We start from the raw sequence: 22,787 nt of genomic DNA, 5'->3' as shown, positions 1-22,787 counted from the left end.
CAATGTTTTCGCATTGGGATATTCCTGTGCATAATATCCCTCAAAGATCCCGAGTGTTTTTCAACCTTTTTTTGCGTTGAAAAAATTCGGAGGCACACCACCAGCAGAAATCATTAAAAACTAAACTCAGTTGACAGTAAAAAGTCGTTGTCGCAATTTTTGGATTTGACTTAAAACCATAACCAAGCATGCATCAATATAGCTCTTGTCTCAAAGTAGGTGTACTGTCACATCACACCATGACTTATTTTGAGTTTTTTGCGGTTTTCCTGTGTGTAGTGTTTTAGTTCTTGTCCTGCGCTCCTGTTTTGGTGTCTTTTTCTCTTTTTTTGGTATTTTCCTGTTGCAGTTTCATGTCTTCCTTTGAGCGATATTTCCCGCATCTACTTTGTTTTAGCAATCAAGAATATTTCAGTTGTTTTTATCTTTTGTGGGGACATTGTTTATTGTCATGTCATGTTCGGATGTACATAGTGGACGCCGCCTTTGCTCCACAGTAAGTCTTTGCTGTCGTCCAGCATTCTGTTTTTGTTTACTTTATAGCAGTTCAGTTTTAGTTTCGTTCTGGATGGCCTTTCCAAAGCTTCAATGCCTTTACACTCTTATGCCACCTACTGATATGGACGAGAATTACACGGTTACTCTGCGGAGCTCTAGACAGCACCGACACTCAACAACAACACATAATTTGCAGACTATAATTACTGGTTTTCAAAAAATATTTTTAACCCAAATAGGTGAAATTAGATAATCTCCCACGGCACACCAAACTGTATCTCATGGCACACCAGTGCTATGAGACACTGCCCTAGGGTACCTAGTACTCTGTTTGGTTTGATTGATTGATTGAAACTTTTATTAGTAGATTGCACAGTGAAGTACATATTCCGTACAATTGACCACTAAATGGTAACACCCGAATACGTTTTTCAACTTGTTTAAGTCGGGGTCCACTTAAATTGATTCATTGGTATAGCAGTGTTTTTCAACCACTGCGCCGCGGTACACTAGTGTGCCGTGAAATACAGTCTGGTGTGCCGTGGGAGATTATGTAGTTTCACTTAATTGGGTTAAAAATATTTTTTGCACACAAGTAATTATAATCCGTAAATAATGTGCTGTTGTTGAATGTATGTGCTGTCTGGAGCTCGGCGGAGTAACCGTGTGATACTCTTCCATATTAGTAGGTGGCAGCAGGTAGCTAATTGCTTTGTAGATGTCGGGAACACGTTGTGTCATGATCACAATATGCAAACGACAGCGGGAGGCAGCGTGCAGGTAAAAAGGTATCTAATTCTTAAACCAAAAATAAACAAAAGGCAAGAGTCGCTTAGAAAAGGCATTGACGCTTAGGCATGGCTATGCAAAACCAAACTAAAACTGATCTGGCTGCAAAGTAAGCAAAACACAAAATGCTGGACGACAGCAAAGACTTACAGCGTGTGGAGCAGCAGACGGCGTCCACAAAGTACATCCGTACATGACATGACAATCAACAACAAAATAGGAGCGCAAGACAAGAACTAAAACACTACACACAGGTAAACAGTAAAAAAAAAATAAGTCACGGCGTGATTTGACAAGTCGTGACAGTACACCTACTTTGAGACAAGAGCTATAGTGATGCATGGTCTGTTATGGTTTAAATTCATATCCAATAATTGCGAGAATGACTTTTTTATCGTCAATATCGGCGACTTCGTTTCATTGTATTAATGATTTCTGCTTGTGGTGTGCCTCAGGATTTTTCCTATGAAAAAAATGTTCCTTGGTTTAAAAAAAGGTTGGAAAAACACTGTGTTATAGTATTGGTATGCGTGATAATATTTGTAAATGCAACACTGCAAACTTTTACACAGGAGATTATGCACTACTACTGTAATGGTTGTGTTGCTGCACTGGGAGTTTTGACGCTCCCAAATGGGGTTTAATGGTTTTAAATGTTAATATGAGAGGTGGACTTGAAGAGGAACAGAAGGTTTAAGCAGATAATCTGACGAGGAGACTGAAACAATGAGCTGGGCTACTTTAGCTTCCTCTCTGCCGCATGCTGTGCTGGCTGTCTGCTGTAAAGCTAACCAGCTCCGGCTAGCGATTACCAGCCAACGTCTTCTATTAACAATAACAAATAATTTCAACAAAAACTTACCGACTTAGCTACTCGCCATTTGCATTCCGGCTCCCCGTCCGTCCATGGCGAGGCACTCCGTTAAAAAGAAGTAGAAGTCACACCATTTGAATCGCACTTGAGACTGGAGAAAAGCCCCAAAGACATGCACCCGCAGGAGAGGAGGGGAGGCCGGGGCGATTCACTGGACTTGTGCCGTCTCAAGTGGAGATAACGTCGGCGTCAACAGCGAAGACGACCCGAGCCCGGAGGGGGGAGACATGATGGAGGCGCGACAACACAGCCCGCGACTCTCCGCCAATTAGTCCCCGCGGCGAATATAGCTCTCCACTCGGGTTTAATTCCTCCGTATTCGCCGTTTGCGAGTGAACGGCGCGGTAGTTTCTTGGTGTGGGAACTGATACAATGTAGCCAGGCAGCAGCAGCAGCAGCAGCAGGAGGAGCCGCCGGGAACACCTGGAGAGGAATTCCGCGCGGATTGAACTCGGGGAGAAGACCCGGAAGTGGATCATCCAGGAAGGAGGAGTCACGTGGTCAGCCAGATAACATCATCATCATTAATTAATTAGTTACCAACTTTGCTGAACTGCATTGATTTTGCATCACCCATCCATAAATACATACTATTTGTCCTCATTAGGCGGCCAATACTGCAAATAAAGTAAATACATTCATTGTTATTCTTCTACAGCCTTTTCACAGGATAGGATAGGAGTCCCCAAAATCCGTCCCGCGGGAAGTCCCAAGTTAAAAAAATAAATAACTACTTTTTTTCTTCAAATTATAATTAAAAAAAAAAAATCTGTGCTTTGTAATCTATTTTCTACCGCTTGTTACTCTCAGTGTCTCCTAGCCGTTCAGGCAAATCATCCATCCATCCATCCATCCATCCATCCATCCATCTTCTTCCGCTTGTCCGAGGTCGGGTCGCGGGGGCAGTAGCCTAAGCAGGGAAGCCCAGACTTCCCTCTCCCCAGCCACTTCGTCCAGCTCCTCCCGGGGGACCCCGAGGCGTTCCCAGGCCAGCCGGGATATATAGTCTTCCCAACGTGTCCTGGGTCTTCCCCGTGGCTTCCTACCTGTCGGACGTGCCCTAAACACCTCCCTAGGGAGGCGATCGGGTGGCATCCTGACCAGATGCCCGAACCACCTCATCTGGCTCCTCTCGATGTGGAGGAGCAGCGGCTTTACTTTGAGCTCCCCCCGGATGACAGAGCTTCTCACCCTATCTCTAAAGGAGAGCCCCGCTCTCATTTCGGCCGCTTGTACCCGTGATCTTGTCCTTTCGGTCATGACCCAAAGCTCATGACCATAGGTGAGGATGGGAACGTAGATCGACCGGTAAATCGAGAGCTTTGCCTTCCGGCTCAGCTCCTTCTTCACCACAACATATCGATACAGATCGGTGCGGCGTCTTCAGGCAAATCATATTGTCTAAAAATGCATTTTCCCATCGATAACGTGACATCATCGCGCTCGAAATATATATATTTTAAAGTACCAACGATTGTCACACACACACTAGGTGTGGTGAAATTTGTCCTCTGCATTTGACCCATCCCCTTGTTTACCCCCTAGGAGGTGAGGGGAGCAGTGGGCAGCAGCAGTGGCCGCGCCCGGGAATAATTTTTGGTGATTTAACCCCAATTCCAACCCTTGATATATATATATATATATATATATATATATATATATATATATATATATATATATATATGTTAGGTCAGGAAAAAACACAGAGGCTATATCATCCCTACAAGCCTGTTTTGCAGGTTTAAAAAATAATAATACAAAAAAAAAATAAAGATACAAATAAAATAAAAAAATATTTATATATGTATAGTCAAGGTTTCTGTGGTTTATCCGTTATACAGTGCTCAATACCGGGGTAGAGCGGAATATACGTTAGGTCAGGAGAAAACACAGAGGCTATATCATCCCTACAAGCCTGTTTTGCAGGTTTAAAAAATAATAATACAAAAAAAAAATAAAAATACAAATAAAAAATATAAATATATATATATATATATATATATATATATATATATATATATATATATATATATATATATATATATATATAGTCGAGGTTTCTGTGGTTAATCCGTTATACAGTGCTCAATACCGGGGTAGAGCGGAATATACTGAAAAAATAAAAAAAATAAAAAATAAATAAATAAATATGTGTATATATATATATATATATATATATATATACATATAGGTTTCTGTGGTTTATCTGTTATACAGTGCTCTATACCGAAGGTAGAGCGGAATATACAGGGAAATTTGTGAAACAGGCTTGTAGGGATAATATAACCTCAGTGTTTTTTCCTGACCTAACGTTAATTCCGCTCTACCCCGGTATTGAGCACTGTATAACGGATGAACCACAGAAATCTCGACTATATATATACAGCCAGGCCCCCAGCCCATTTTTTTTAACCCAATGCAGCCCCCGAGTCAAAAAGTTTGGGGACCCCTGCAATAGGAATATCCCACAATGCGGAAATTATGTGGTGGCAGTGCAGATACAAAAAAAAATGCTCAAAAAAATGAGGTAAAACACGCCTGTAAACAAAAGGGAAACATCAAAGAAAGCAAAGGAAATGAAAGACATGAGATGAGCAGAGCTGATGCAACCAGCTGGCAATTCAGCAGCGCCAGTTCTAGATACAACTACAAAAGTAAAACACAACAAAAAAACAAACAAATTGCAATAAATACCGTATTTTCCAAACTATAGAGCGCATATAGCCGCACCCACTGAATTTTAGGGGGAAACTTTTTTTTTCTCATACACTACGTTGTGAAATGAGTTATTTACACAAAAATATTTTGTAAATGTTTATTTACATACCTTAATCGTTTCCAAACGATGTCTGTAACACGGCAGTAAAACAGCTGATCAAACAAAACAGAAGTCATCGTCATGGACCCACTAGCTGCGGAAGCTTGCTATATATTCAGCTAAACAGACACAATAACGCCACAGTGACGTTTGGGTGAGTTTACTGCCAATTTTGTGAAAATGAAACAATATAAAACGAATGCCGTTGTAAGTTAATAATACTAACACAGACACTTTAAAACATGTCAGCATTTTAGCTAATGCTAACTATGCTAGTGTCATTACGTAACAATAGCACGTACAAATATGCATGAAAACACTCCTACAGACATCACACATGGGACGGTTTAGTACGTATTAACAGTTTTAGTTATATTGTAAAAACGTATTAACATTTTTAGTTATATTGTAAAACTTACAAGTGTTGCTTGGAGTAATGAATGAAGAATCCATACGAGTAGAAACGCTATGGATGGCGCGAAGACTGAACGGCACTCTGGTTGAAAAAGAAAAGAAAAAAAACACTACAGGTACACGGAAGGACACTGCAGCACCTGTAGTGAGTAAACTTGTTCAAAAGATGACGTCATAGCACAAACAATAAAACACCTTCTCAGCGTATTTGCTTGTTTTTTTGGGAACTTTTTATTATGGCCATCAGCGAAGAAAAATGCATAAAATAGCCGCAGAGATCAAAATGTAGGAAAGAAGTAGTGGCTTATAGTAGGGTAACGCATATTGCACACATACGATTGCACCATGCACAGACTACCAACGCAACAAAACAATAACACCATTTCAACACCCATATAGACTGTGGTGGCCTCTGCGGTGCATCGTCTGCTGAGGTGGGTTGGGAAGACGGCCAGAAACAGGAACAGACCCAACAAAGCAACCAAGATAGGCGACTCCGTCCTAGTCTGCCCACTAGCTCTCGGCCAATGTCCGGCCCGCACGGATGAACGGGAATCCGTAGTGTCCGATACGTGCTCATATCAGCCAGGGCTCCGTGAAGCTCGTCCATCCGGATGCTCAGCGCTAGCTCCGCGGCTCCTCCTCCGGTCTCTGTACGCGGGCTCCGGCGTGGCAGAGAGCCACAGCTGGTCCCCGGTGCAAACATGGCTATGGCCAAAAGGCTCCCCCAGGCAGATCCAAAAGTTCACAAAAAAGCAGCCCAGAAGTCAGGAAAGGGCCCCTCCTTGTTGCGCAGTCCCAAAGGAGCACTGACCAAAAGGCAAAAACCACATGAAAACAAGAGGGAACATCAAGAACACAAAGGAGGATAACTAAGAACACAGAACTCCTGCAACCAATGCCATCTTGGAAAAAAAACAACCAAAACAGCATTGAATGAAATATATGTTTTTATGAACAAATTCTGAATAATATTTAATACAGTCGTCACCACATTGCATTTTTTAGGTGACCTATTGCGCAAAACCAACTTTTCTTACCTATAGTACCTGTTGTGTATTTGGGATCTGCATAAGTCCTTAAAAGTTCAAATCAAACTCTGAATGCATAGATGAGATATTTAGAAAACAAATATCTTGCCTTCCTTCCTCCTTTCTCCTTCCTGCCCCATTTGTGACGTTTTTCCCACTGCTGACATCAGCGGATATCTCCAAGCAGTGCCAGCCCAAGCCTCCATGGGGCCCTAAGCAAAATTTGATTTTGGGGCCCTCTATTTCTGCCAATAATATTGATTGATCATTCACACAGCTACTATAAACTCATTGCGGCTCTGGCAGTGTTGTTTACATTATCCTATTGTCAGCCTGGCATGTCTTTACAAATGACATGTCATTTATAAAGATATGGGGGTGGCCCAGTTAAGAACATAAATAATACCAATGAATGAACGAATGATGTCCAGAGTGCCACATATGGTTCCTAATCTTAAAATGTAGAAAACATTCAGCTACAAGAGTGGCCTGGGGTTGAACAGTCCAAGTGATAAAGCTTTGTATTTACAGTAAAAGTGTCATCTTGTCTCATCAGTCTTGTACATATTAGTCTTTAATTACTAGTTTATATTTTTAGTTAATTGTTCATATTTAATGTTTACTTTGTACAAAGAGAGCGCAGTCTACTGAAGTTAAATTCCATGTGTGTTAAACATATCTGGACAATAAAGCTGATTCTGATTCACTTTATTATTTTTGGTAACAAAAACCTGAAACAGCAATGTGCAAAAATGTTGACCTAAAATTGTGTTTTTGTACAATAATATATCTTTGATCATTTAGAAATCATCAGTCATGCAAAAAATAAAAAATAATATTTTTTTGTTAATTGCTTTTGGGGGCCCCCTGGTGGCCGCGGTGCCCTAAGCAAGCGCTTAGTACGCTTATGTCTCCAAGTATGGTAGAGATTTACCCGAGGAGCTTTGCGCGAGTCCGCCATTGATATCAATGGGTTTCAATCATAAAAATGTCTAAATGAAGTAAAAATAACAATACTACAGTAATATTGGCAACGAGAGGAGTCCAAACCAACCATGATGCGGTGTTCAGTATCGTGGCCACTGATTGGCTAAGCCTCAGGAAGCAATACTATATTGAATGAAAAGAGTATAAAAGTGACTAAAAGGTGTTATTTCGTGTCTAGAAGGCTCTCGTAATGTTTAAAAACATATTGAGAAGGTATTAAACTGTTTTCTATACTCTAAATATGAGTGATTTTGTTATTTTACTCTTGATTTGAATCAGATTCGGTAATTATATTAAATAATTTGACCTATACTTGGCAGTTTACCAGAATACATCTTGTCAAAGTTAGATCATATTAGGTCTATACTGGCTCACCTGCACTGGCTTCCTGTGAAGATGCAACTTTAAGGTTTTACTACTTACGTATAAAATACTACACGGTCTAGCTCCATCCTATCTTGCCGATTGTATTGTACTATATGTCCCAGCAAGAAATCTGCGTTCTAAGAACTCCGGCTTATTAGTGATTCCCAGAGGCCAAAAACAGTCTGCGGGCTATAGAGTGTTTTCTATTCAGGTTCCAGTACTCTGGAATGCCCTCCCGGTAACAGTTAGAGATGCTACCTCAGTAGAAGCATTTAAGTCCCATCTTAAAACTAATTTGTATACGCTAGCCTTTAAATAGACCCATCTTTTAGACCAGTTGATCTGCCGTCTCGTTTCTGCTCTGCCTCCCTCTCCTGCGTGGAGAGGTTATCAGGTGACCACAGATAATGCGCAAGCTGTTCAAAGTTGGGACCCGTGGTGGACCACTCATCTGTGCATCAGTTGGGGACGTCTCTGTGCTGCTGACCTGTCTCCACTCAAGATGATTCCCTGCTGGCCCCACTATGGACTGGACTCTCACACTATTAACTAGATCCACTTGACATCCATTGCTCCGGTCGCCCGGGGGGGTAGGGTGGAGTGGGGTGTGGAGGGGTCCCACATCTGCGGTCCCCTCCAAGGTCTCTCATTGTTTCCCATTGGGTTGAGTTTTTTCTTGCCCTGATGTGGGAGCTGAGCCGAGGATGTCGTTGTGACTTGTGCAGCCCTTTGAGACATTTGTGATTAAGGGCTATAGAAATAAACTTTGATTGATTGATTGATTGATTGAAAAAAATATGAAAACGTGTGTTCATCACAAAGATTTTTTATCAAGGCTCAGATCAGGCTTATACAAAAATAAATACTTTCCAAATTATTGCAAAAAAAAAAGGGACTCAGAAAAACTGACAAAAATAAAAATGTACATACATTTACACAGTGCTAAAATTAATCAATTCTAACTAACGCAGCAGGCACAAGACATTAAAACAACGTTGAGAACTTGTTGAATTAGGTCCTGATGTTGAGCAACTCAAACCTAAAATTGAAACAACATGCTTTTTGACCACGTTTAATCAATGTTGCGTTCTGACGTTGATTTGACCATTGAAATTTAAATACAACGTTGAAACAACATGCTTTTTGACAAGGTTTATTCAATGTCAGGTTGTGACGTTGATCTGACCGTTTAAATGTGGTAATTTCCCAACCAACATCGTGGATCCAACGTTAGACTTAGACTTAGACTTAGGTTTAGACTTAGACTTAGACAAACTTTAATGATACACAAGGGAAATTGATCCACACAGTAGCTCAGTTACAAAGGATGGAAATGACAATGCAGGTATAAAATAGACAACAAATGTACCATAGTAGCAATATAAAATATGACATATATGTAATATTTACATAATATATGTACAGTATATCAGTGTTTTTCAACCACTGTGCCGCGGCACACTAGTGTGCCGTGAGATACAGTCTGGTGTGCCGTGGGAGATTATCTAATTTCACCTATTTGGGTTAAAAATATTTTTTGCAAACCAGTAATTATAGTCTGCAAATGATGTGTTGTTGTTGAGTGTCGGTGCTGTCTAGAGCTCGGCAGAGCAACCGTGTAATACTCTTCCATATCAGTAGGTGGCAGCCGGTAGCTAATTGCTTTGTAGATGTGGGAAACAGCGGGAGGCAGTGTGCAGGTAAAAAGGTGTCTAATGCTTAAACCAAGAATAAACAAAAGGTGAGAAAAGGCATTGAAGCTTAGGGAAGGCTATGCAGAATGAAACTAAAACTGAACTGGCTACCAAGTAAACAAAAACAGAATGCTGGAGGACAGCAAAGACTTACTGTGGAGCAAAGACAGCATCCACAATGTACATCTGAACATGACATGACAATCAACAATGTCCCCACAAAGAAGGATAAAAACAACTGAAATATTCTTGACTGCTAAAACAAAGTAGATGCGGGAAATATCGCTCTAAGGAAGACATGAAACTGCTAGAGGAAAATACCAAAAAAAGAGAAAAAGCCACCAAAATAGGAGTTCAAGACAAGAAGTAAAACACTCCACACTGGAAAACAGCAAAAAAGTCCAAATAAGTCAGGGTGTGATGTGACAGGTGGTGACAGTGCACCTACTTTGAGACAAGAGCTATATTGATGCATGCTTGGTTATGCTTTAAAGTCATATCCAACAATTGCGACAACGACTTTTTACTGTCAACTGAGTTTAGTTTTTTAATGATTTCTGCTGGTGGTGTGCCTCCGCATTTTTTCAACGCAAAAAAATGTGCCTTGGCTCAAAAAAGGTTGAAAAACACTGCAGTATATGATATATACTGATATATTAAATTATATTATATGTTTATATCATATATACAATATATAACAATTACCATGTACAATATTACAGTATATGTAACAGCTGCAGCATAAAATAGAGAGTCGATCCAGCAGAAAATAGACATTATAAACAAAGAGAAGTAGCTAACATGTCAGGTGTCAGGTAATAGACAGATATCATCTATTGATGTATGGCGAGTGATTAGACAGCTGGATGGAGTGCGGAATGAAGGAGTTCTTGAATTGAACACTGTGGGAACGAAGCTGAAGGAGCCTGTTGGTGTATGAACTCTGCTGTCCCTCAATTGTCTGGTGGAGTGGGTGGGCAGGATTGTCCATGATGGCCAGCAGTTTGTCCAGTGTCCTCCAGTCCCTCACTGACACAAACGCCTCCAACTGCGTGCCAATAGTTTGGCCGGCTTTCCGGATCAGTTTGTCAATCCGGTTTAAGTCCATTTTGCTGGTGCTGCTCCCCCAACAAACCACTGCAAAGTACAGGGCGCTGGCCACAACAGACTGAAAAAAGATCTCCAACAGCTTGCTGCACACATGAAAGGACCTAAGCTTCCTCAGGAAAAAGAGTCTGCTCATGCCCTTCTTGTATACAGCTTTGCTGTTGTCCTTCCAGTCCAGCCTGCTGTTCAAGTGGACTCCCAGGTACTTGTACTGCCCCACTACTGCCACCTCCCGGCCCTGGATCTTGATGGGCTCCACCGGGGTCATTCTCTTCTTCTAGACATCAACGTTGTCTCAATTTACAAACAAAATTATTTTGCAACGCTGTTTCAAAGTCAGTTTCATGTCTAATGAATGTTGTGTCAATGTTTTTTTCCTGCGGGTATATTAATAGTAAATAAGGAAAATTATTTTGTTTACTAAACTGTCAATAAAATGTAGGTGTAAATGAAAATACAGATTCACCACGCTGGTCATAATTTTTGCGCTTAAGAAACTTCTATGTGACTTTAGGGTTCGACTTCTTTCTGTTTGAGATAGTCATTACTGCCACAGGTGGTGGAAAAGTGCATTACAACTGAGTACGGCCCACAGCTGAGAAATAGATTGGCGGCCCAACAATGGTTAAGAAACCATGTATTATTTGGTATGATAATTATGATGAAACTTTTTCAAAACATCCTTCTGTACTGTTCCACATGTTTCTTCACTATGCTTTCTGCAACCAACCGGACCAAACTCACACGCATTACGAACACAGCAGCTAAAATCATCGGCCTACCCACACCCAACATCTCAGATCTAAACCACAGGTCCATCATTCGACTGGCAAACACAATAGTCCAGGATATCACTCACCCACTACACCAATACATCATCCCACTACCATCATGGCGCAGGTACAGAACCATCAAATCCCAGAGGGCAGGCCCGGCCCTAACCAATCTGGCGCCCTAGGCAAGATTTTAGGTGGCGCCCCCCCACATCGGCAGTGAAAAAGTTAAAGTTAAAGTACCAATGATTGTCACACACACACTAGGTGTGGCGAAATTATTCTCTGCATTTAACCCATCACCCTTGATCACCCCCTGGGAGGTGAGGGGAGCAGTGGGCAGCAGCGGTGGCCGCGCCCGGGAATCATTTTGGTGATTTAACCCCCAATTCCAACCCTTGATGCTGAGTGCCAAGCAGGGAGGTAATGGGTCCCATTTTTTTATAGTCTTTGGTATGACTCGGCCGGGGTTTGAACCCACAACCTACCGATCTCAGGGCGGACACTCTAACCACTAGGCCACGGAGTAGTGTATATATATATATATATATATATATATATATATATATATATATATATATATATATATATATATATATATATATATATATATATATATATATATATATATATATATATATATATATATATATATATAAGTGTATATACTCACAAGAAACCGAATAGCTTTGTCTTTGACCTTTTTTTTTTTTTACTTACAACTATACCTAATATATAAAGGGGTGGAAAAGTGACTATTACCTGCAGGGCAAACATAGCTAACCAGAAGGCAATAACAATGTAAACAAAAAACAGCTGCTTAAAAGGTCTAATACAAATGTCCCTGAAAAATGTAAGGTGGGAGTACTGTAATTACCTAACGTTACATTATTATTTTCCATAACAATTTAGCCCCCTCCACAATATTAACCCGACGTTAAAACAGAACTAGCTATTTATTGATTAGCAATTGCCGAATCATGTGACATTAGCTTAATGCTAAAAAGCCGGGTACTATCACATTCTGTAACAGACAAATAATTTCATGTTCGGCTCACCTACCTGCTACCTCTGTCTTTTCTCGTTTCTCCTCCTCTTCTTTTCTCTTTTTTCTTCCCTGGGCACCTGACAGTTTTGGCCGTTTTGACATCTTGTATTGATTTTTTGATGTGGTGACGTCCAAAAAGAGTCATGATACGGGAAGGGAGGGGGCGCACCGTGCGGGGGGAGAGGGGGGGGGAGGGGGCGTAATGTTGTAGCAAATAATATTTCTATTAAATAGGCTTTACTTTGCATTTTAATTAACGTGGGATTATTTTTTGTATTTAGAAATAATAGTACCAACTTTTTCTTTTTTCTTTTTTTTTCTCCAACATTTGTGGCACTGGCGTGGCGCCCCCTGATGGACGGCGCCCTTAGCATTTGCCTATACGGCCTATGCCACGGGCCGGCCCTGCCGGAGGGCCCGCCCTAAACAGCAAGCCCGGCCGACCCGTGTGACAAGCCTGTAAATGGTGTTGGTCATGTATGATGTCTAAATCTAAATCTAAACAGGTTACAGGTTTGAAAAGCTCCTTCTAGCTGCATGGAGATGGCCTAAAAACGTCTTTAAAAAAATGGATTCAGATAAAAATAAAAATAAAAGAACTTTAAGGAACAGATTTTTGAAAGCAAAGAATCGCGAATCAACTTCTTTGTGCGTCCCAAATAGGATTTGTCCAAGAATTAGGGAATCGCGGTCTATAGCCTGGAAATTACGGTAGTTTGCGACTTGATTGATTGATTGAAACTTTTATTAGTAGATTGTACAGTACAGTACATATTCCGTACAATTGACCACTAAATGGTAACACCCGAATAAGTTTTTCAACTTGTTAAGGTCGGGATCCACGTAAATCAATTCATGGTACAAATATATACTATCAGCATAATGCAGTCATCACACAAGTTAATCATCAGAGTATATAAATTGAATTATGTACATTATTTACCATTGATTGATTGATTGATTGAGACTTTAATTAGTAGATTGCCCAGTACTGTTCATATTCCGTACAATTGATCACTAAATGGTAACACCCGAATAAGTTTTTCAACTTGTTTAAGTCGGGGTCCACTTAAGTCAATTAATGGTACAAATATATACTATCATCATAATGCAGTCATCACACAAGTTAATCATCAGAGTATATACATTGAATTATTTACATTATTTACAATCCGGGGGGTGGGATGTGGAGGGAGTGTGAGGGGGGCAGGGGGGGGGGTTAGGTTTGGTTGATATCAGCACTTCAGTCATCAACAATTGCATCATCTGAGAAATGGACATTGAAACAGTGTAGGTCTGACTTGGTAGGATATGTACAGCTAGCAGTGAACATAGTGAGTTCAGAAAGCATAAGAACAAGTATACACATTTGATTATTTACATTTGATTATTTACAATCCGGGGAGGTGGGATGTGGTGGGGGGAGAGTGTTAGTCTAAGGCAATGGTTCTTAACCTGGGTTCGATCGAACTCTAGGGGTTCGGTGAGTCGGCCTCAGGAGTACGGCGGAGCCTCCGCCGCTGAGGTCAAGACACACCCAACTCATCGTGTAAATAAAAACTTCTCCCGATCGGCGTATTATGGATACCCCCAAACAATTTTCCATCGGATTTGCAGGTGTGTAATTTGTTGTGAGTCCATGCACTGTGTTTGTGTTGTTCTTTGAACAAGGTGATGTTCATGCACGGTTCATTTTGTGCACCAGTAAAAAAACATAACTTTGTCTTGAATTCAATTTATTTTTCACTAAAGAACGGTTCGGTGAAGGCGCATATGAAACTGGTGGGGTTCGGTATCTCCAACAAGGTCCAGAATCACTGGTCTAGGGTTGAAGTTGCCTGGAAGTGTTCTTTTAGTGTAGCTTTGAAGGAAGATAGAGATGCACTTTCTTTTACACCTGTTGGGAGTGCATTCCGTATTGATGAGGCATAGAAGGAGAATGAGTTATAGTTACGACACGTAATAAATGATAAATAAATAAATGATAAATGGGTTATACTTGTATAGCGCTTTTCTACCTTCAAGGTACTCAAAGCGCTTTGACAGTATTTCCACATTCACCCATTCACACACACATTGATGGCGGGAGCTGCCATGCAAGGCGCTAACCAGCAGCCATCAGGAGCAAGGGGTGAAGTGTCTTGCCTAAGGACACAACAAACATGACTAGGATGGTAGAAGGTGGGGATTGAACCCCAGTAACCAGCAACCCTCCGATTGCTGGCACGGCCACTCTACCAACTTCGCCACGCCGTCCCCATGTTTGGCCGTAGGATGACCGAGACGAAATACAGGGCAAAAAAAAAATGTGTCGAACAAAAACCGAGGTAAGACTGTAGCTCAAAATGATTGGAATGGCAAACAGGGAAATCCAGCGATCAAACATGATGTTGACTTATTAATCACTTCCATGCCCACTATTTACACACCTTTGCCTCCCTGACCCGCGTTCTAATATTAGCACATCTCACGGAAGAAAACCCGTGCGGGAACGTCTCCCATAAAAAGAACCTTTCAGATACTTCAGCACTCCGACCCCTCAATCCGCCACGAATAAGCTTTCATGTTTGGCAGCTTCAAACACCACTGAGGCTTTAACTCGTTGTCCCCTCTCAGTTTCCCAGGCAACAAGAATATGATAATGTTGCCTCTGACATGACAGAGGGAATCATCTTGCTAACAAACACAGACAACAGGCACACAGAGAGGACGAGGGGGGGGATGAGGAGGGAGGGCGGAATTAATGGACTCATTTTCACACAGAGGGGGGAAGAAGAAGAAGAAGCAGCAGTTGCTCACCATCCTCCATCTTGCTCCTCTATTGCCTCAAATGCATTCCTGCTGGCAGGCACACTCTCGCCTTCCCAAGGGAGCTGGCAGCCTCCAAAGGCGGGCTAAGTAACAAGTCGGACTGCAGGGGACACGTTTCTGGTGGCCCTTGCGAGGCTCCGAAGCGAGTCGTCTTCCTTCCCCGACTCCCAAGCAGGCAGACATGTGTTTTCCATCAGCGCCAAAGACCTAATCAGGCAGCCATGTGGAATCCTCACAAGGGCTGGCTCCGTATTCCTCTTTCCATGACTCTATAAACGACACGTCTGAATTAAAGGTTTCGCGTCGGCGCGGGCGAAAACGCTCACGGTGGGTTTTTGCTGCGGCGTGATTATACTTTTCAGCTGCTTCACCAGGACCAATTGATCCTCCCAGCGCTGATTGATAGGAAGAAGGGCAGATTTCTGCCTCTTTGTTGTTATTCACTTACAAGCCATCCCCGGAGCTCTGGGGACGCTAACGTGCGAAAGACTGATGGTTCCCACAGGCTGCAGCCTTAATGACAATGGGAGCAGCAGCAGGTTCATATTCATGCTAGCGAGAGGGATGTCTCCGCCATCCACGTGATTGATCTCAGGGAAATTAGGTAGCGACACTCCGGTGCTTCCCTGTGTGCAAATGTACACGCTCCACTGTAACGCGATACTGCAGAGCAAAGTGTTGCGATTGTTTGCTCAGACGACGGCTAATCTGGGTTGATGCACGGAATAATTCACAGGGGATTACGACACATGCATAACAGGACGTGATTAAAAGGCAGGATATTTATGAGAGTGTAAATGATGATGGAGGGGGGGGGGAAAAAGCACTTGAGGGTGACGCCGAACAAAATAGAGCTAATGCAGTCGTGCCTCGTTTGTCGCGGTTAGTTGGTACCAGACATGATCTTAGTCAACGCATTTTCGCAGAGTAGGAAACAGTGGAACCTAGGGTTGTGCCAATACCTGGGACCACAGAGCTAAGGATTTTTGGGGGGATTTCTGGTTGTTTGTGAGGGCACCGGGCAGCACGGTGGAAGAGGGGTTAGTGCGTCTGCCTCACAATACAAAGGTGCTGAGTAGTCTGGGGTTCAATCCCAGGCTCGGGATCTTTCTGTGTGGAGTTTGCATGTTCTCCCCGTGACTGCGTGGGTTCCCTTCGGGTACTCCGGCTGCCTCCCACCTCCAAAGACATGCACCTGGGGATAGGTTGATTGGCAACATTACAAATTGGTCCTAGTGTGTGAATGTGAGTGTGAATGTTGTCTGTCTATCTGTGTTGGCCCTGCGATGAGGTGGCGACTTGTCCAGAGTGTACACCGCCTTCCGCCTGATTGTAGCTGAGATAGGCTCCAGCACCCCCCGTGACCCCAAAGGGAATAAGCGGTAGAAAATGGATGGATGGATGGATGTGAGGGCATCATAGTGGCTTCTGAGTGTGTTGGCAGAGCAGCGCTTACAGCACAGTTCAACCTGTTGTTTTAGCTTGTTGATAAATACAAAGTTGATCCATCACCCTATTGTTGTGTGTGTTAGACACACAGTACTGTACAGCAGTGGTCCCCAACCTTTTTTGAGCCAAGGCACATTTTTTGCGTTGAAAAAATCCAGAGGCACACCACCAGCAAGAATCATAAACTCAGTTGACAGTAAAAAGTCGTTGTCGCAATTGTTGGATATGACTTTAAACCATAACCAAGCATGTATCACTATAGCTCTTGTCTCAAAGTAGGTGTACTGTCATCACCTGTCACATCACACCCTAACTTATTTTGAGTGTTTTGGTTGTACTCCTGTGTATAGTGTTTTACTTCTTGTCTTGCGCTCCTATTTTGGTGGCTTTTCCTCTTTTTTTGGTATTTTCCTGTAGCAGTTTCATGTCTTCCTTTGAGTGATATTTCCCGCATCTATTTTGTTTTAGCAATCAAGAATATTTCAGTTGTTTTTATCGTTCTTTGTGGGGACATTGTTGATTGTCATGTCATGTTCGGATGTACATTGTGGACGGCGTCTTTGCTCCACAGTAAGTCTTTGCTCCACAGTAAGTCTTTGCTATCGTCCAGCATTCTGTTTTTGTTTACTTTGTAGCCAGTTCAGTTTTAGTTTCGTTCTGCATAGCCTTCCCTAAGCTTCAATGCCTTTTCTTAGGGGCACACACCTTTTGTTTATTTTTGGTTTAAGCATTAGATACCTTTTTACCTGCACACTGCCTCCCGCTGTTTCCGACATCTACAAAGCAATTAGCTACCTGCTGCCACCTACTGATACGGAAGAGTATTACATGGTTACTCTGCCAAGCTCTAGACAGCACCGACACTCAACAACAACACATCATTTGCAGACTATAATTACTGGTTTGCAAAAAATATTTTTAACCCAAATAGGTGAAATTAGATAATCTCTCACGGCACACCAGACTGTATCTCACGGCACACTAGTGTGCCACGGCACAGTGGTTGAAAAACACTGCTGTACAGCACATTGTATTGTGTTCGCAGTGTACACATTTTTACCAAAACATGGATTTTTGTCCTAAAAAGGAACCCATTATTCATATTTACATTGTTTCTTATGGCGAAATTTGCTTCACTTTACACACTGTAAATCCAATATTTTCATGGAGTCTAAAACAGTGGTTCTTAACCTGGGTTCGATCGAACCCTAAGGGTTCGGTGAGTCCGGGTCGGGGTTCGGCGGAGGTCAAGACACACCCGACTCATCGTGTAAATAAAAACTTCTCCCTATCGGCGTATTTCGGATACGGAAACAGCTGACTGATTTGCAGGTGTGTAATTTGTTGTGAGTTTATGCACTGTGTTGGTTTTGTTGTTTGAACAAGGTGATGTTCATGCACGGTTCATTTTATGCACCAGTAAAGAAAACATGGTAACACTTTAGTATGGGGAACATATTCACCATTAATTAGTTGCTTATTAACATGCAAATTAGTAACATATTGGCTCTTAACTAGTCATTATTAAGTACTTATTAATGCTTATTCAGCATGGCCTTATTATAACCCTAACCCTGGCCCTAACCCTCTAACCCATGGGCGTCAAACTCTGGCCCGCGGGCCAAATTTGGCCCGCCGTGTAATTTCATTTGGCCCTTGAGGCAATATCAAATTAACATTAAGCTGGCCCGCCGGTATTATACAGCATACTTGGTCAACAGCCATACAGATCACACTGAGGGTGGCCGTATAAACAACTTCAACACTGTTACAAATATGCGCCACACTGTGAACCCACACCAAACAAGAATGACAAACACATTTCGGGAGAACATCCGCACCGTAACACAACATAAACACAACAGAACAAATACCCAGAACCCCTTGCAGCACTAACTCTTCCAGAATGCTACAATATACACCCCCCGCTACCACCAAACCCCGCCCCCCCAGCCCTTCCCCCGCCCTCCAAGTTAATGTTGATATTTACCTCAGAAGGCTGCAAATAGAAAAGAGGCATTACATTTTTTATTTAAATTTTATTTAATATACCATTGATGTTTTTTTGTTAGTTTTTTGAAAATTGATTTTGCAGTATTAATTTATACAAGCGTTGCTTGTTCCATATTCAGCGTTAAAGCAAATCAGTGTAGCAAACTGAGCAATAATTAACGTTTTATTCATGCACTTTCTCTTGCTACTTCAAGGCTTGAATGTTTGATTCATTCATTATTGTTATTTTATTTTCAAATGTATTATTAGCCTGTGGAAAAAGTTTATTTTGATATTTGCCTCAGAAAACTGCAAATAGAAAAGAGGCATTACATTTTTATTTACATTTTATTTGATATGCCATTGATATTTTTTAATTATTATTAATATTATTTGAAACTCGATTTTGCATGTCACTATAAAGTTATATAAGCCTTGCTTGTTCAATATTCCATGCAAAACTTGTTTGGGTCCCTATTAAAAGGTTAATTTGTTCAACCTTGGCCCGCGGCTTTGTTCAGTTTTAAATTTTGGCCCACTTTGTATTTGAGTTTGACACCCCTGCTCTAACCCAAACTCTAACCCTCACCAAATAACTCTAAATTAAGTCTTTGTTACTGAGAATATGTTCCCCATACCAAAGTGTTACCAAAAACTTTGTCTTGAATTTGAAAAAAAAACATTTTATTTTTCACTAAAGAAGGGTTCGGTGAATGCGCATATGAAACTGGTGGGGTTCGGTACCTCCAACAAGGTTAAGAACCACTGGTCTAAAATGACTGTCAAAGTGTGTGTTTTTTTTTTAATGGCCGTCAAAATGTGTTTCTTTTTTTTTTAATCATCCACATGCCAACACACCAACTTAAAAGTTTCCTGTGTTTTATATTATTTCCCAACCAATGCTTTATTTTTTGTTTTACTTCCTGTTTGCCATTGTTTACCAGGTGTATAGGCCCGCCTGTAAAAAAAAATTGCTTGAAAAAACCATGCTAATGTTAACATGCTAAAATTAGCATGCCAGCAATTGGCTGACATTGTCAAGACCCACTTTTATTCTCTGGCTTATTTAACACCACGTTGTGTTGTCCTCTGTGCTTTTAAAATTCGGATTTCTATTTACTGTTTTAATTGGTTTCACCCCTTAAAATCGTTTTTAATCATATTCATTTTATATTGTTTTTATATTGGTTTTATATATATTTTTATTTTTTGTTTTTATTCAGTCATTGGTGGAGCTAAGGATAATATTTGAATATTGTTTTTAATATTGTTGTGCAGCACTTTGGAAATATTTTGTTGTTTAAATGTGCTATATACCTACTCAGTGGCCTTGTGGTTAGAGTGTCCACCCTGAGATCGGTAGGTTGTGAGTTCAAACCCCGGCTGAGTCATACCAAAAACTATAAAAATGGGACCCATTATACCTCCCTGTTTGGCACTCAGCATCAAGGGTTGGAATTGGGGGTTAAATCACCAAAAATGATTCCCGGGCGCGGCACAGCTGCTGCCTACTGCTCCCCTCACCTCCCAGGGGGTGAACAAGGGGATGGGTCAAATGCAGAGGACAAATTTCACCACACCTTGTGTGTGGGTGTGACAATCATTGGTACTTTAACTTTTTACTTTAACTATATAAATACAGTGGATTGAAAGTGGATTAAAGGATGATTTCGATCAGTTTACAAATGTGGAAGTTTGAAAAATTGTTCATTCATTTCAAATGGGATAGAAACATCCTGGAAAATGTGGGAATTTTTTGGAAGGCAAAAACTGGTAGTTTTCAGGTCATGAAACTTCATGACATATTGAAAGGTGGAATGGTTTCAATCGGATTAAAAATTCCTGTCTGCCTTTGTAAATCCCAGCCACTTTATTACTGGTTTGAGCATCTGCCCTAAGTTTGTTACAAGGAGACTTACCTGCTGGCAATTACTAATCAGGAGGTTTCTTATCATATGCTGTCCCCAATGTTTGTTTTTATTTACCCTAAACAATGCCAGCCCCATCCAGAAAACGATGCTGGATCGTTTGCTTTGGCGCGTATGCTTTTTTTTTTGAGACTTTTATTAGTAGATTGCACAGTACAGTACATAAAAATAAATATAATTCACTTCACTTATTCCGTACAATTGACCACTAAATGGTAACACCCGAATAAGTTTTTCAACTTGTTTAAGTCGGGGTCCACGTTAATCAATTCATGCTGCAGTCATTGCTTTTGTCTGCCGTCTCTGCATCCGGGGGTCACGCTACAGGCTTCGCTTGCACAACCGTGACACTCATGAAACATGAAATAAAAAACCCCGTACAAGTGGAACATCGATTTACGAACTGAATTGGTTCTTGTACAGGGTTCGTAAATGGAAAAGTTTGTATGGTAAAGCAACTTTCTCCTTAAGAAATAAAGTAAATATGAACAAAAGTACATAGTTTAGTACAAGTATGTACACTTTGAACACAATATAAGGAGCTACGCAGTGCTGTATATCAAACAAATATAACAAAGTAATGGATCAGCTTTCTATTTAATAACAAAGTAAAAAAAAAAAAAAAAAAAGCTTAACTGTCCTCGTTTTCAGCCGCCCTGCTGATACGCACACACACTGTCACTAGCCCTGTGGTGCACTCACTGTTTGAAATCACAAAACTAAAAATCAATATTATCGTGTCGATTAATCTTCTTGGGGTTCAGCAGAAGGGAGAGGAAGGTGGAGCTGAGCAGTGTCGACGAGGCTGTGCACACTTCCTGAATGTTTCAAACCACACATTACTTTGTCGTTGCTTTCTTCGGACTCACATTGAACTAGCAGAACTAGAAATATAAAATATTATATTTGGCCGGAAATGGAAGTTTGGCTTGATGAATATATTTTTAACGCTTAATGGCAAGCATAAAAAGCTCAATGTAAGATATAGCGAGGGGCTGTAATGGCATATGTGAGTATTCTTGCCAGTGACTGAACACCAATGAGATCATTTGCTGGATAAATAACCATTTGACTTCATGCTCTCTCTTCCGGTATCAAATTGTTGGGCTGGCGGTTGTTACAAAACATTCCCGTGTCGCCTCATCAATCTCTATACGGTTCCGCATAACAGTCAAGGCGACAAGACCACATTAGAAAGGCTTGCGGCAAACGCGGGTTTGCATTTATGCTCTATCAGACTGCAATAGGCCAGTGGTAATCCAGACTAATCTTGTTATGAATCTGTTACAGTTCCTGCCTCGTAAGAAAACAGCAGCCTGGAAGGAGGTCTTTTACATATTCAAGAGACTGGAGCTTGACAAATCATTGTGTTCACATGTTTGTGACAGAGCGGGCCCTGCAGGCACAGTATCCTCTCTGCTGGTGTTGGAACACTGAGAAGACGACCAGGAGACACCCTTAGGAGGGGCTGATGTGGACACACATTAGATCATTTTAGATGGGGGGCCACCTGGAGACAATTCTACTCCCAAGTGGGCCGTACTGGTAAAATCTTGGCACGATAACTTAGAAATAAAGACAACTTCAGATTGTTTTCTTTGTTTAAAAATAGAACGAGCACATTTTGAAATTGTACAAATTAGACTTAGACTTCCTTTTTATTGTCATTCAAATTTGAACTTCACAGCACAGATAAGAACGAAATTTCGTTACATAAGCTCATGGTAGTGCAGGATAAAAAAAAAAAAAAAAAACTTATTTTATTTATATAGCGCTTTTCTCTAGTGACTCAAAGCGCTTTACATAGTGAAACCCAATATCTAAGTTACATTTAAACTAGTGTGGGTGGCACTGGGAGCAAGTGGGTAAAGTGTCCTGCCCAAGGACACAACGGCAGTGACTACTCAGTGGCCTAGTGGTTAGAGTGTCCATCCTGAGATCGGTAGGTTGGGAGTTCAAATCCCGGCCGAGTCATACCAAAGACTATAAAAATGGGACCCATTACCTCCCTGCTTGGCACTCAGCATCAAGGGTTGGAATTGGGGGTTAAATCACCAAAATGATTCCCGGGCGCAGCCACCGCTGCTGCCCACTGCTCCCCTCACCTCCCAGGGGGTGATCAAGGGTGATGGGTCAAATGCAGAGAATAATCTCGCCACACCTAGTGTGTGTGTGACAATCATTGGTACTTTAACTTTAACTTTAACT

General features: G+C 41.4%; 1 protein-coding gene across 2 annotated transcripts in view; it reads right to left on the bottom strand.

Annotated features, from left to right (window-relative positions):
- Positions 1-2,614, bottom strand: part of znf609b (zinc finger protein 609b) — a 162,116-nt gene extending 159,502 nt beyond the window's left edge. Inside the window, exon 1 of one of the 2 annotated variants that reach the window (XM_061974899.2) lies at positions 2,150-2,614. The gene's annotated coding sequence lies outside the window, so the exon portion shown is untranslated. The remainder of the gene's footprint in view (positions 1-2,149) is intronic. The other variant, XM_061974896.2, reaches the window with a different exon arrangement.
- Positions 2,615-22,787: the final 20,173 nt, after the last annotated feature.

This window comes from Nerophis lumbriciformis, linkage group LG15, assembly GCF_033978685.3.
Source record: "Nerophis lumbriciformis linkage group LG15, RoL_Nlum_v2.1, whole genome shotgun sequence".
In the NCBI taxonomy this organism is placed as follows: Eukaryota; Metazoa; Chordata; class Actinopteri; order Syngnathiformes; family Syngnathidae; genus Nerophis; species Nerophis lumbriciformis.
The sequence above is the reverse complement of the archived record's forward strand: the minus strand, read 5'-3'. Positions and strand labels throughout refer to the sequence as shown.